Source organism: Aquila chrysaetos, chromosome 2 (genome assembly GCF_900496995.4).
Source record: "Aquila chrysaetos chrysaetos chromosome 2, bAquChr1.4, whole genome shotgun sequence".
NCBI classification, from domain to species: Eukaryota; Metazoa; Chordata; class Aves; order Accipitriformes; family Accipitridae; genus Aquila; species Aquila chrysaetos.
Genome location: NC_044005.1, coordinates 8,301,561 through 8,317,763, shown reverse-complemented (window position 1 = coordinate 8,317,763; position 16,203 = coordinate 8,301,561).

The window sequence follows — 16,203 nt, the reverse complement described above, 5'->3', positions numbered from 1 at the left end:
AATACTGTAAAATACCAAGTTCATGAAACAAATACGGTGTTTCCAGGTCCATTTCTAGTGCTGCTTTGGCTCTGATATTCCAATATTGTCCATTGCAAGTTCAGTGGAACCAGCTTGTACTTTGTAGGAGGTAGTAGCGCAATGGGTGTCTTGCAAACATGATAAATGCAGCCTGCAGATGGGCTATCCCAGGTCTTGTGTGCTGGGGGTGCAGCCGGAGGCCCAATTTGCAGGATTGACTCTGGTGGCTATTGCTCTGAAAATATGGCTTGTACAATTCTGAAGCACTTTGCCTTTGCAATTTCACGATCGGAGCATTACGTGTTGTTTCATGGAGTTGTTACCTGGGCACTGGTTCAGCTTCCCTGTCCCCTAGCAGTTGTGCATGATGCGATCGAGCGTGCTGCCGACTGGGGCATTCCTTTGCTGTTAAAGGAGCATGAGTCATAGTCCCGTAGTTCAGGCTTGACTGAAAGCAACCACCTATAGTCATAAGTGCAATAAGGACACAAACGTGTCTCTTCCACCTAAGCCGGTGCACAAGCAGCTACGTGCCGCGTGGCGGGAGCTCTCGGCTGCATGCTTCCTTTCCTTTAAGAGCTGTATACCTGTACGGATGTTCTGCCGCGTGCTGGTAACAGCATTCTTAGCACTTACCTTGTGCTTTGTGTGTTCAAAGCATTTTACCTGCACAGAAGTGGATTTTATCTTTGTGGACTTTGGAATAGAAATCAAACGTGTACAGAAAAGTAAACACTTTCCAAAGCAAATGAACTAGAGTACCTTTAATAGCTTTTTTGTGTAATGTTACATATACGAGATAGAAGAGCACTTCAGGATAATAACTAAAAAAATTAATTGTTGTAGTGAAGATTCAGTTCTAATGAGTTTGTATTTGTAAATCCTGTTTTCCATCTTTCTGTCTTTGCCAGGGGACAGGGGTTAGAGCAGAGCTGACTCTGGAAGTGACAAAGTTAAGCTTTGCCCATTCTTTTCCCTTTTCTGCAGAAGTAGCACAACTATAGGGACTGGATGCTGCTGGCACCAAAGTTTGGGCTCATTGCTAGATTCAAATTCAGTCTGCATTTACCACCACATGGAAAGCAACTCTGTTACACAGGTGTGAACTGAAGGTTGAATCTGATGATCATATTGGACCTTAAAGTGTATTTTGGATCCCAGGACAATTTTAGAGAACTGGCAGCTGCAGAAATAACATTGTACTATTTGCAAGCCGTGAGCAGTCGCTCTGGAAGTAACTGAGACCATTATACAGACGTCATCATTTGCATGGGTCAGAAAACAGATGTTGTGCTCATGAAATAGCTTGGAGGCTTTTGGGGGAAAAAGATGTCCTGAACTGGAAGGGAAAATAAAAAGCCAAAGGTTTAATATGGAATTTGGGAGTGAGGAGGTAGAGGGATATATTGTAATGAATTGACACTTTTTTACTTGGATTTTGAGCATTTAGAAAACCCAAACCTATCTTTTGGATGTCAGAATTGGACAGATTGTTTGTTAAAATAAATATTTTTTTCCTAAGTGAGGTGGCATCAAAGTGATACCTGTTTTTTAAAAAAAGTGTTCAAATACCATTTTGCTACAGAAGAAGGTTTTAACAGGTTTTGTTACTGTTGTTTTTAATAGGCTGCATCTAAAGGCTTTTTTTCAGTTCTTTTTTTGCACCAGAAGCTCCTGTGTTAACACATATCTTCATGTCTATAGGATCTATAATGCTTTGTAGTCTTGCTGCTAACATACTTGTTAGAGAGAGCTTGAGAAGTGAGATTCCTTTGGAGAAAGGCATGTCTCCGTGGCAGCCCAGGCTCTGTGACTCTCCCATCCTGAGCTGCAGTGAGAGCTGGGAGCACTAAACAGCAGTAGTTTGCATTTTTCTTGGCACTTCTGGATCTGCACTGCTATCCTTCAGGGAATTTAAGGAAGGAAATAGAAAAGTTGACGCTGTCATTTTTCCTGGATGGCCCCAGTCCTTCATGTATGTCTGTGCTGCCAAAGCAGCGCTTTCCCATGTAGCCTACAGAGAGGAAAAGTTTGATCCAGCTAGATTTCCACACCTGGGAATATTTTTTTATAACTTTCCCTTTATTTTTTGGTACAAACTGATAACATGATCTCTACGTGTTTTGTTGGGTTTAGTATGTTACAGTGCATTTCAAAATTAAATAAATTCTTAAAGCAAAGTGCTGAATGGAGCTAAACCAGACAAGAAATCCACATTATTTCTGGCAGAAAAGCAGCAAATTTTCCTATTGACATAAAGAATATTGTGCAAAGATCAGCTTCGTGATATCTAACAAATGACAAACAAAATAAAATCATCCTTACTGAGGGTGCATTTAGTCATACAGAAAATTGACCTTGTATTGCACAGTGGGACAAGAAGGCACATATTGATTTTGAATATTCAAATGATAGAAGCATTCAAAAAGGGCTTGACCAGGCCATGATAAATAAATCATATTAATTTATCATATGTTAATCAGCCTCCTGATGCAAGGCAGGTGGAACCAGGCATCTGGGGCAATATTCTCACAACCTTTTTATCCATTGTTTATAAAGCAGATAAGTACATTTCTTCATTATTTTCTGCTTGGAGATGTAAGTTTGCTTGGCCCGTAGTCTGAGACTATTGGTGTGCACCAACTCTGTATTTGGCTGTCTGCCACCAATACATCAATTAGCCTTAATTAAAAGCCCTATAAAAAGGATTTTATATTAGGTTGGGCTCAGTCCCCCACACACATCCTCCCCTGCCAGTGGCATGAGTGTATGTTATCTGGTTCAGAGCAGATTCAGTTCAGACCGAGCAATTGGCAGAGTATATTTCTGCCTGCCTGCAAAGGATATATCGACACACCATATGCATATATACCTGCCTGTTTGGAATGGGGACTCAGATCTGGCCCATTTAAGACAGGTGTTTTGGACAGGTGGGATAAATCGTGCTGTGGAGGTGCCAGTCTCTCATCATTTACTGTAGAGTAATGACTTTAGATTAGACACTTTATTTGTAGACTGCTGGAGGGTAAATGAAGTGAATGCAACCCATAACTCAAGCTCCCAGCCTGATCTCGTTTGTATAAAAAGATGCCTCCTAAAGGGACCACTTACCATCTTCCCAGCACAGAAGAACTTTCATATAGGTGTGACTAACAGTACAGGGACCACTGAAATGTCTCAGCCTGCAGCCAGAAACAAAGTGTTCAGCTCCTAAACTGCTAATGAGAGCTCCATAAAGACACTCAGATGCTCAGTTCTTGGCCTGTGGTGATCAGGTTTTTAACTTTTTACCCCAATGACATGACAGGATAGTCCAGGGACCCCCATTTTCACAGGTATATAGCAGCTGAGATGCTCTTCATCATGATGCGCAACACCAAGGCACAGCAGGGAATCGCCAGTCAATTTTTGGACAGTAAAAGACTATCACCTATTTGGGATCTTTGACTGCTCTGAGGTATTGAGGATGCTAGGAGTTTTATCACTGAGCTGTGGCATGCAGTGGAAAGAAGCCAAGGCTTGGAAACGTCCAACAAAGGGAAAAATTGTAGTGAAGAACTTCCAAGGTAGACAGAGAGTGACCAACTGTCAGGCGATTGCCCAGGCTACAGCAGAGCCCTGGCTCTGTGCTGTGCAGTGGGAGGAGAGAGGGGAGAGGAAAGGATGTAAAGAATGGTGTCCAAAAATGGTGACCATGTTCCACTGAAGTCAATACTTACTAGTCTCTGCATAGTGGCTGTTTGCATCTTCCTAATTTATTTATTTGGAAGTTGACAGGCTCCTCTTTCCTTCAGGTGGCATTTAAGGATGAGTCTGGCAGCTCTTTCTGGGGGGACAGCTGTGGAACAGGGAAAGACCATTAGAGGATACTCAAATATAGATGCCCTTAGGGGAAAATGTGGGCTTCAGGAGAGCCAAAGCTCTTCCAGCTTGCCAAAGACCTGTCGGAAGGGGGCATATGGTATCCAAACTGTGTAGCATCGGTGTTTGGACTCTATATTTGAAGCTGGCCCTGCTTTAAGCAGGGGGGTTAGACCAAATGATTTCCAAAAGGTCCCGTCCAAGCTATGTTGTTTTATCATCCGGTGATTCTGTAGATTTTAATAGCACAAATAGAGAGGAGGTAAAATTTGAAGGTTCTTAGTTCTGTTCCATTATTTTCTGGTTTTCAATTTAAATACCATACTGAGGAATGTGGTGCCAACTTTCAAGATAATGAATATTTCTAAGAGCTGATACTCATCAAGCAGACACCAGAGAAATTTGGCATATTCTGAAACTATGGCATATAAATAAATGAAGCCCGTCACTGGGCATCAGCTAACATCCACACTTGATGGCAAACACTGAAAAAAATGTCTCAGTGACCATGCAGTTTCTGGAAACAGTGGGCTAATATGGATGCATTAGGAACACCCACTCCCTCTTCCAACCTCTTCCCTGGCCCAGTGAAAGGTGATTACGGTGTCTGAAAATGCCATCAGAAAATCAATAGCATTTGAGCTGGTTTTCAGTGTTGCACTGGCAGCCGTGCACATCCAAGGCTATAGAAAACGCGTGAAGGGCAGTGGCAAGTAGGTTTCTTGTTAGCGGCTGGATCCGGAGGTGATTCCCAACCCTCTGGATTCAGCCTGCTCCTGCCACTGTCAGTTTGTGGACACCATTGCTGAAATGGCCTGGGCTTGCCCAAAGGGTCTGGGTATGTCCATGTTGGCCCGTGCACATCCCTAGAGTCTGCCCCAGCCCCATTCCCAGGCTTATTCCCTGCTTTTCTAGGCACATTCCAAGGTTTACACCTGGCCCTATTAGATTTAACTGAAAAGCCATTTTTCCAGACTCTGTAACCTCCTCCATATCCATGATGCCTCATGGGGTTACTCGAAAAATCCTTTCCAATCTGTGGCTTAGCAGCAAGTCTCCAAATTAAACAGGACTAACAGGGCAAGCCTTCTTCCATTCTCAGTGCACTATTTTATTAGACAAACCTTCATTTTAATTTTATTTATGGACCTTTTGTACAATCTTGAACAGTACAGTGTTCCATGGAATAGCAGGGATTGGAGAGTTTGCGGGTTTTAATGAGCCAGTTTGAGAAGGGGAACTCAAGTGAGACACCAGCTTCATGCTCAGTCCAGCATCTGCCATGGGTGACCATTTCCTCTGGTTTCCTCCTCCGGTTACACCTTAGGTGAACTTCACCACCAGCGGCACTTTGAACTGATGCCGTGTAGTGCTAGTAAAAGTCCTCTTCATTTCCTCGGGCAGACCTTAGGGCTTTGCTCAACATTTCCATGTGTGCTATGCCAGGACACGCAGGTGCTTTCCTGTCCTAGGCTTGGTTTCAGAAGAATTTCCTGAGTTGTTGCACCTCTTTTCTCCATCACCACTTTGTTTTCCTAGGAAAAAAACCCTTTTGTGCTGGTGTCCACCTCCTCCAGCTGGTGGGGCAGGAGAGGACACGCATGGCTCATTGCAAGCAGGCGAGGTGGTACACTGTGCTTTCTGGCTGATCAATTGGGAATCCAGTTGCATCCAGGGCTGCTGCCAGGACCATTAGTCGGACGTCACAGTTCAGTTTGTAAATTAGGTGTCTTACCCGAGCTCTTATGGAAAAAGGTTTTTTTTCTCTAAAGCAAAACAAAATTTCTGCTCTGCTTCTAATTAGTCCTTTGTTGTCCCTGCAGGATTAATTACTGCCTTCTTCACTTGTATCATCAAATGCTGTTTGGCAACGGCTTCTTTTTTTTTTTTTAATTTTAGGTATAATTAGGAGTCCTGGCATTACAAACAAGCTCAGTCAGGTGGTACTTAAAAATTACAGAGCTGGAATGTCACCTACAGTAGTAGTTTAAACCTAGCTTTTGAATACCAGCAACCCCATTGCACTCACTGTATGTTCAGAGCTTATCGCTATGGGGTCATCAGTACATCAGTGTGAACATCCTTCTCCTGAAATCAATAGCAGAAGGGTTTTTGTTCTGCAGAGTCCTCCCACGATGTGGCTCTTCTTAGAAAAGGACTGTGGGTCCAAGGATGCTATGGTACCTCCCAACTCTTCCTACTGCCCGTTGATGCTCTGTAGATTCCCAGCCACATTTTTTTGACTTAAAGGAAGGGCTGAATGCCACCAACTGCGTAATTCTATCAAGTGGTAAATTCAATTTATCGAGTAGGAGAGGCAGTAGCTAGCAAGGATTTGGGTTTTAAAAATCTGCCTTGTGGGAATTGGGCAAGCTACCAGAAAGACAATAAAGGATTTATCTGGCAATGCATGCCAAAGGAACGCTAAACATGTGAGCGGGAGAATTTATTGATACCAGTGAAAAAGCTCATTAGCGTTAAAGTGCAAAGCAAACACTGTAAATGTACCTTTCAACTGTCCCAATAAAAGCCCTGTACTCAGACAAGGGGAACTAAGGCTTGTTTCTGTGGAGTGCAGAACTGGCTAATCAGCTTTCCCAGAAAACTTGCATGCAAAACATGTTCCCTCAAATGGAACAGTTAGCACTATTTTACTAGCACCGGCAAATTTCACAACTAACCTCAATGTATTTCCCCTGCCACTAGTTCCGCAGTGATTCAAAAATGCTCCTAAAGCTGGTACTGCAGTATTTCTCATAGGACAGGTTTGTTCCCTTCCTTGCTTGTCACTGATTGTCGATTTTTTTGTCCTTTAAGAAAGCTGTGGCCCTGTAAGGGACATGGGACACCACAGTAAACCTGCAGCTTGTGGGGATGCAGTGGAGATAAAGGTTCACCATATTTTTTTCCGGAAAACATGCCAATAATAAAAATACACTTGCTAACTGTCTAAAGCTCCAATGCCTTATCAGCACAGTTTATGTAACGAAATCCCATTAGTACTGCAAACCGTTCTCACATGAATTAGGACATGATATGCTTCATAAACTTTACATACCTATTTACTGTTGTTATGCATATAGCACTCGGCTGGGGCTTTTACATGCAGGTGTAGTTCTGTATCTTGTGATAATTTCTGCGTGTTTTCAAAGCTACGTAATATGAAGCAGAATATTTTCCACAATGAAAAGCAGTGTTTCCCTTCCTTGTTTGTTTATCTCTTTTCTCTTTCTCTTTCTTTCTTTCTGTCTTTTCTTTCACTTTTCCTCCTTCCTTGACTTCTTTTTTTCTTGCCTAGATTATTAGGCTAGCAACTTGTAGAAATGGGAAAATTGATTAAGTAATGTTGTATCAGCAGATTTAATGACATAATGATCTGTTTTGCTATTTGTGTTCAGAAGAAATAATCTGCTGATAGGAATTGTAGTTAGAGCTGATTTGTTAACATCCTGCTTAAATACCAGCCAGTGACAGAGTGATTCAGTAAAGTGGTCTCAGCAGATCTTCTGAATTGTGTTCTTTGTTTTGAAGGTACATATTTTCAGACTTCGAGCATCTTCTGTAAATGTTCTTATTAAGCTCAGTGGAAATCTTTCCATTAATTTCTCTATACTCTAACCCAGTTCTCACAGACGGACCTGGACAGTGAGTTCCAGTGTGGGCTGAGCTTTCTCAAAACTGAGAACTGCGGGTACTAGAATTTTAATTTCAGGCCCTTGTCTAATGCAAATGGATCCAAGATTTCATGCCCTACAAAATGCTGCATGCCAAATGCAGGCAGAAATGTACAGGATGTGTTTGAAGATTGGGACAGCAAGGTGAATTGCCATAAAAATCAGCTGAACCGATCAGGGAAAGGGCACTTTTTAATTAATACATATTTGAATCCAAATGACTTATTCTCGGTGTCTGAACTGTCAGTAATTTCCATCCAAAGTAACTGCTCAAAATTCATGACTGTCTAGAATATCCTTGTGCAAGCCAGATATGTACATAATCTGTGCAAACTCTCTCTGGGGAGAAGCACAGTTAAAAATAAAGTTATTATTGCTACCACAGAGACACACAATGACAAAGACAGGAGGTTGTGCACCAGGTACTGTGAGACTCTGAATCCTGCCCTGCAGCCCTGTATCCAAGCATTGCTGATTCAGACGTGGGCTGATGTGCTCAGCTTTTGTTTGTGTTTCCTCACGTCCATCCGCAGCTGGAGTGGAGCAGAGCATCACACAGGGAAGGAGCAGCTTGCACAGGACTTCATGAAGTGTAGCCCTCACCCCAGACCCAGACCAGGCTTCGAAGGGTGAAGTCCTGGCTCCATGAGGGCCATGGGAGTTTTGGCATGGGTTTTAGGATTCCTCCCCTGCCTTCCTCATCCCTTTGAAATGCTTATGTGTTCCCACTTATGTTTAGGAACTAGTCCTCCTAGTCTCTTAAATGAAGGAAAGTCTGGGGAATATATACCGGGAGGGAAGAGGGACGAGGGGTGGGCATGATCTTGCCTATGTGTCTGTGCACTCCCAGCTCCCCGGTGGTGTCTGGTGAAGTACCTTCGTAACGCCGTGCTCACAGTTTTCTGACAATTAGTGGCAGGGGGAGATTTTTCTAAATGAAGTGTTGTCATCTTTGAGGAACCCATTACAGTCAAAATGTTGTACTATTTTCCTAGCTTTTTTTCTTAGGCTTTCCCCCTCACCCCAAATGAGAAGTGAAAACTAAACTGAGCAGGAGCTGCTATACAAGCCTGCACAGAAGAGGCTAAATCTAAAAAACCACCCCAGCCTGCCCTCGTGATGTACCCACATGGTCTGTGCTGAGCACCCATCCTAGGCATAACCTGCCTTCTCTTTCTTTTTCTCTGCTGAAATGCAGCTGCATGGCCAATATGCATTTTTTTTTTTTTCTTTCCCTGGGAGCAGGCAGCTTTGTATTGCCAGCTCAGCGCTCACTGACCCACGCTTGTGCTGCGATGTCTCGCTCTGCACCCCTGAGCACCTAACAGGGACAATCCTGCAGCGCTAATCCCTGGCTTGTGGGAATTGTTCCACTAACATTAGCAGGACTTTCTTCCCAAGCAAAGCATAATGGGCTTTAAAGCCTCCTTTTTTTACCCTGAGGTCCTTAGTTTTGATTTAAAATTTCAAGGTGTCCCATTAGCTGAAAAAGCACCAGCTGGTATAATCGTGTTTGTGCAACCCTCATGGAGAAGTTGGGCAAAACAACTGGTTTTAAAAGCTCATATGGGAAAAAAATGATCTACAAAGTAACTGCAGCTTTTGAATGTATGTGATTCACAGACACTGGACTGCGGGGAAGAAAAATATTTTGAGAAAACTCTTTTTTGCAAGGGAGAAATTGGGGGAAAGGGTTATTGCTTAGATAATGTTTCTTTTGTTACTACTTGCTGCTCTTTGTACACTAGCCAATGCAAATGACATTCATGTTACTGACGATATTTTTGAACAGCCCAGCTATCTTTTTTGCTGTTGTTAATATACTGAGGATTTGGGGGATTTTAAATGCCTCTGCCTTTCAGGATTATTTCTACAAAAGCAATTGAGAACTGTATTTTGACAGCAGGAAGCTTATAAAAACCTAGAGAAAAAAATAAAGCATTTGAAACTGAACAGCTATAAAAGGAATGCACCTCTGCTACCATATCAGAAATCTGCAAAAGGATCATGAATTACATCAAGGAAGGATCATCTTTGTACTGAAAATCACACATCAGTTCATACAGAGTGGATGCTCCCTTGACCACTCGCGTAACTGCCGAGGAAGAATGCGTGGGAACGCTTTGGTTAAATGTGACTCCCCTGTCACTTTTGGACATTGCCATGTGTGGTCAATTGAAATTGGTTAATCTGTAGCAAGCTTCTTGTTGCACTTTTCTGTTTGCTAAAATTCAACAAGGAAAATGTGGGTCACTTTAAAGCATTGGCAGACAACTGTTTCTAACCCAAAGGATTATGGGTTTTAGCACAATGAACTGTACTTCTTCAGGGAGGATCAACGTTGATTTTTTTTTTCCACACGTCTTTATTTACATGTGGCTATATTTTCATTGATACAGAATAAAAAGTGCATTTTATTGACCTTGTGTGTTTGTGTTGTTACTTCTCTTGAGCTCTGGCATCATAAAAGCGATAGCTCTTGTTTTCCTGGCCAAAGCAGAACACAATTTGTTAAGATTAATGAGCAAAACATAATCTTATTTTTAGGAGGCTAGGGGATGGGGGAGACACATAAATCTATTGTTAGAATAGAGCTTGTATAGAGAACAATAGGAACAATGCTTGGCCTTCCTCCTCACTAGCCTGAAGACAATAGGAAATAAATCAAGCTGAGCTGGGCACAGGTATCTCATCCGTAAAACTTCTGTAGCATCTAATTCCCTCTCCCAGGCAAATCAGGGTGAAAAGGGAATACTTTATCTAAATGGATAGTAAGAATTTGCTTATAACCTTTTGTTCATAAAATGTTCCATTTTATTTGGTGCAAATGCATAACTTTGCTTCAAAAAAATTCCATATGTTAACTATATTCCAAATGAAAAACGAAGATTGGGAGGGTGGGGTAGAGGTAGAAGTGTTTCACTTGGAAATTTAAATAATTTCTACTACATTTCCTCCCTTTGCTTCTTACATCATTAGCTTCATCACAGGTGGCATTCCCCAAAGAATCATCTGTGCCAAGGTGCCAGTGACTTTTCTGACATAAATATACACAACATTGCCGACCTGTTCTTGAAACCACGATTGCTCCAAAACGCCTTCAGCTCAGAAAGCAAAGCACGTGGAAATTGATGGAGTTTTTTCTATTCCCTTGCAAGTAGCTTTGACCCAGATCCTACAGCCTTTGTCCCAGCCAGTGATGGTATCAGGGTGTGGAGCGGTAATTACAGTTGTGACGGACAGAGTGGAAATAATTCAGTTTGAGGGTGAAGCATCCAAATCTAGGTGTCCACAGATAGGTGTTGCCATGTGTAGGGACAGGTTCTCTGGAGAGAAAACGTTTTCTATTTATGGTGAAAAATACCCATTGCTGACCTTTTCTTTTTCTGACTGGCTGAGCGCTTACTCTCAGCATCCTCAGCTGCGGTGAGAAGACCCCAGGCTCAGCACAGGAGGGAGGAGAGCTTAAAGCCTTCATGGCAGGCACTGGTAGAACAAGCCATAATTTCCATTGCTGAAAACCCAGTGGCAGAGACCATTCCTGCTGCTCGTCTTTCGTAATTAGGGTTGGCTTTTGCCAGATAGGAAGCTGGCAGCATCAGTGCAGCAGCTTTTTCCAAGTGGGCGTTTGGGACTGTGTCAAGGCTGTGCATCCCAGCCCTGGGAGCCATGCTGGAAAGGGAGCTGCCAGGCACAATGGAGGGAGACTGAAGGATGAAGCAAGAGTGGATTTATTTGCAGGAGCTAATTTGTTACTGGCTGACAGCACTGGTTTTTTGCGGTAGTGCAGCTGTGCCTGAGCAAGCTGGCAACTTCTGTCATTATCCATGGGACTGGTCCTCACCAGCATCCCAAACTACTTCCACCCCCCACCCTCCCCAGACAAGGTTGGGCTTGTACCCCTGCAAGTGGCAAGGATGCTGGCCGAGGTGCGGGATCAGTCCCCGCGATTGCCCGGGCCCTGAGGGAGAGAAAGCGCCTGTTTCACTTTGCAGATTGCTTTACCTGTGCATATTACCTCTGCCTAAACAAGCCCTGAAAGCCAGGGAAACAAGTTAATATATATGCACATCTCATGCCCTTTATGAGAGCACCATCCAACACTGAAGATTATTCCCCAGGGCTGATGCTCCCACTGATTTAGGATCCAGCTATAAACAACATTTGTAAGCTAACACGGACCAGGAGCACAGGGCAGAGACAGAGGCTTGGTTCAGACTGACTCCTTCCTCACATCAGTGCACCCTTTACAGGCAACTTCTTACAGAAGTTCTTTTCCTAATTGCCCACAGTGATGCTATCTGGCAGAAAATAAGGCTAAAATGATCATCTTACACCTCTGATTAGGCAAAGCAATGAAGACGGAGTGAGCAAGTTCTCTAATGTTGGAAATTCTCCGGTGGTTAGCTTTGCTGCCTAGAAATAAAACAGCTTCTCTCTTCAGAGCAAAAATTGAGCCAGACTTTGAAAGCTACAAATGGATAGAGGTATGCCACTGATGTCAGCTATTTTGGGGGGCACCTTGACCACCTCCATCTCCTGGCCAATGATTTCCATCTAGCCAGGTCTGCCTGAGTATAGTCTCTTGCTCACCTGGTTGCACCTCATTGCCTTCAGGCATGAGCAGGCTGGTCCTGCAAGCCTGAGGGTGGAGTGTTTGAAGCATTGGGGCAGGATGGGACAGATATTTGAAGAGCTACACTGAGCTCACATGGAGCAATACATCTCTGCAAACACCTTTGTGGCAGCAGTGCTCAGTGCTTTTGACTGCCAGTACTAGCAGCTGCTCAGCAGTCACTGCTGCAACTTTTTGGAGATGCTCTTCTGCCCTTGGTTAGAGAGAAAGACAGAAAAAACACATCCTGACTGCTTAGCTTAGATGTGGGAAGTAGAGGTTTGCCTTGCAAGCCATTTGTAGATGGCTTCTCCGGTTCATAACCACTTCTCTTCAAAGACTGCCAAACAAATAAATATATCGTGTATTTATAGAATTACATTTAAATAAATTGTGTTGTATAAAGAAATGGTAGAGACACTAGCAAAGTACTCACCTTAATTCCTCTGCCATCAAAAATGGACATGCAGAGCCTCAAGCTTTGCTGACATTCACCAAGAGAGAGGCAATATCTGAACAATTGCTTTCCTATTCTACTCCTTATGGGCTACGTTCATCTCACATGAAATTTAGGCAACTAACTAACTGTGGATGCCAAACTGGAACCTGAGCCTGCTAAAGATCCATCATGATGGGCAAGACACAGGGCACTTCCAGCTCACTGAAACCCTTTGGATGAGTTTATCTGTCCCCATTATCCAGATGGGTGGGGCTAAAGTGACAAGACCCTTATGTCATTAGTGGCCTGGGCTGATGGTTATAAATTGCTGTTGTGCTGTACAAACACAGGCATGGAAGCATTGGCTCCTGTATCTTTGCAAATACATATCCTGCAGGTGAAATGCAGTACTTAGATTCATCACACAAGTCTTCAAGAGCAACATGTAGAGTGTATCAAGACTCTTCTTGCTGAAGAGCCCATTTGCAAAAGACTTGAAGAAATTTGTTTTCAGAGGAGCTGCCAAAAGCTTTCCATGAACGTGTTATGAGGGGCTGGCTAAATGGTTATTAAAATGCAGATTATGAAGGGAAAAGTTTGGTTCACTGGTAGTATCTATTATTCTTCTGCACATGGAGAATATGTGGATCAGGAGGTGTGAAGGAAGCATCTATCAAGAAAGGACGTATGGATTTTTATTGCTGAAGATGAAGCCACAAACAGAGCTACCCTGTGAAGAAAGGTGTGCTTCTCCCCAGGCTTTTTATAAATACATCTGCAGAGGAAAGCCGGTGGGTTGGTCTTCCCCTGCAAATGACAAGTGTCTCTGCTTGGAAGTGCCCAATAACTAAAGCAGCGAGAAAGCACAAATCTGCGTGACAGCTCCTGTCTCCACGAGCTCCCCGGCTCAAGTCTGCCAGGCGCTGCACCCGTTGCTGCTTGTTGTCTCTTCAGTTCGCCCCATGCCTGCAAGTCACTTGCTCCTGCCCAGCTCTCGCAGACTTTGCTACCTCCCAAGAGCTCCTGCCACTCTTAGCACCGCCTGTCGCTCCCGCAGCAGCTAAGCAAGAGAGGCAAAGAGCTGTGCACTCATTTACTCCCTATTCGGGGCACAATTTTAAAGCTAGCCTGTGATTCTGCATGGGAAAGAGAGAGATTTAAAGAGATCCCAAACCTGAGTTTTCCCTACAAATCTGGTTGCTCCCCTTCTGGTTTTCAGAGATGCTGAAACAAGGATGGGAGTACCTGAAATCCGAAGAGGCAGGTTGCTGCTTCTGGAAGGCTCGTCTCTGGTTCCCAGGATGGAAAAGCAATCTGAGAGCTCAAACGGGACACCATTTGGGACAGTCCAACCATTTCTGCAGCAGGTCATGGAAACTCACCACCAGCCCCACACCAAAATGACTCGTGTGGTCAGGTCAGAACAAAAGTTGGCCACATTAACCCTGTGCTGTGCTAACCCACTAACTTTCAAAGATGTCCAAACGTCATAGGTATTTTCAGAAGTTCCCAGTTTATACAGACCATATGAAGGGTTTGTTTCTCATTAGACCAGCACAACTTAAAGTGTTCTTTTAAAATAGGCTCTCACTGAGAGGGTTAGAAGGTAAAAAGTCTAGGGCAGGTTAAACGTTGTAGCAAAGGGTTTGAATTTGTATCTTGTCCTGTTCGCATGAAGGGGAGCACAGCTACATCAGCTGGAAACTGCCCACTGAGGCATTGAGGTGACCTTCCTGATAAACAGCGAAGTATGCCGTTCCCAGAGGTGCTTGCTGGCTTCACAAGTGCTGCTGCCAGGATTAGTGCTACTCAACACCTCCTTTAACAAACAGGAGGAAGGTCTCCTGACATGGGACGGTGCCGGCTGTGAAAAGCCCTCAAGGGCAGGGGCCGGCAGCACATCACGAGGCACTTAGAAAAACGTCACTGGAGCAGAGCCGGGAGTTTGCACTGTTGGGAACTGCCCTTGATTGGCAGGAAGATGGACTGACCAATTTAATAAACCTCTTCCATCTCTCTCCTTTGTAATTCTGTGACATTTTCTCTAGGAAAGTAACATACTTCCAAATTAATCTGATTGCAGTGAAGCCGACTGTCATCAGCCCCTGGAGAGAGCAAAGTGGTGTGATGGTCTGTCTCAGCTGAGGGCAGGTGAGACCGCTGCCCCTGTGGCATGGGGCAGAGGGTGACACTCCGACAGGTTGCCAAATCTATTTACTAATAATTAGCAGGGAAATAAGGAAAGGCTGGGTGAGGAGATAGACTGAATCAGTTTATTGCCTGACAGGTAAATAAAGCACAGGCAAGAAAAGAACCAAGAAATAAATGGACAGACAGACTTGATGGATTAATCAGTCTTGCCATCTACTTATAAGTAGGCATTAGGACGACATTATAAATCAGTGATGTAGACGCTACTCAAAGAATAGCACATTGGTATGCGAGATCTAAGACTGCAGAACAGACACTATTCAACATGGGAGGAGAGTTTGGACGTATTTAGCTGTTTTTCATATATATGTGTGCGTGCATGTGTGTGTGTGTGTGTGTGTGTTGTAACATTCAAAGACCCCAGCTCCACTAGGGCACAACTTTGCAGTACCCTGCAGAGGAGACTGAAGGGTATGAGTACCAGCGGGAGGTACCAGTGGGACCAGCTGTGGGAAGTTGGACAGATGCAGCCCTGCTGCCTGCCCTTCTCATATTTATTCCAGCCATTAGGGCTGAGCAGATCCTGAGTGAGAGCTAGGTAATGCAGACATGGGAAAGCACGTCTCTAACTCAACAGACAGCAAGGGAAAAGGCAAATCTGTGATCATGCAGTACATGAAAAACCAGAAGTTATCTCCAGGGATCCAAAAATGGTGGCAAGATTTTGCATTTGTTGAGATGGAAAGGAAGGTGAGAGGATTGGAGATGCATAATTCTGCCCCTGATGCTCCCCTTCTTCTCCAGTTTCTTAGATCCTTCCTTTCAGATGCAATAAATTATGGGCTTCTGTTGGGAATGTAGAAAATATTCATTAGAAATAATTTTCCACTGAAACAGAACAGTGAAAAAGGCATCCCTGGTTTCATGGGTGGGGGAAAGTCAAAGGGTTTGGAAATATCCACAGCCTTTCAGAAGTAGCTCAGTGTGTTGTTGTTTTCCAAACTTTCTCAGAAGGGTTCTGCTTCATGCTTAGGACACCAAACTTCCTCCTCCAGCAGCAGTTTTTGAATAGGAAAAGCCCTGGATCAATGGGTATAAGCAGACCCTTGGAATCCCACTGTGGCTCACAATCTGATAACACAAAACGTATTATTTATCTAAAATGCCCTCATCCTTCTTATCTGCTATTTACTTTGTGAAGCAGGGCCAGGAGCTGCAGAGATTTCCTCCAGCCAACAGATCACCCATGCTTTGTCTTTCTCCTTCTTTCTGAAGATTAAAAAATGCTACCTCAGCCTTTTGCAGTGTAATTTTTTAATTGTCTATGCCATCAGCTTTTCTTAGTTTTCAAAATGAAAAGTGCCAAACAATAGTTTCTAAGACGTGTGCAGACTTCTGCATCCCTGTAAGAGATAAGGTCTGGCCCAACATAGACTCATTTC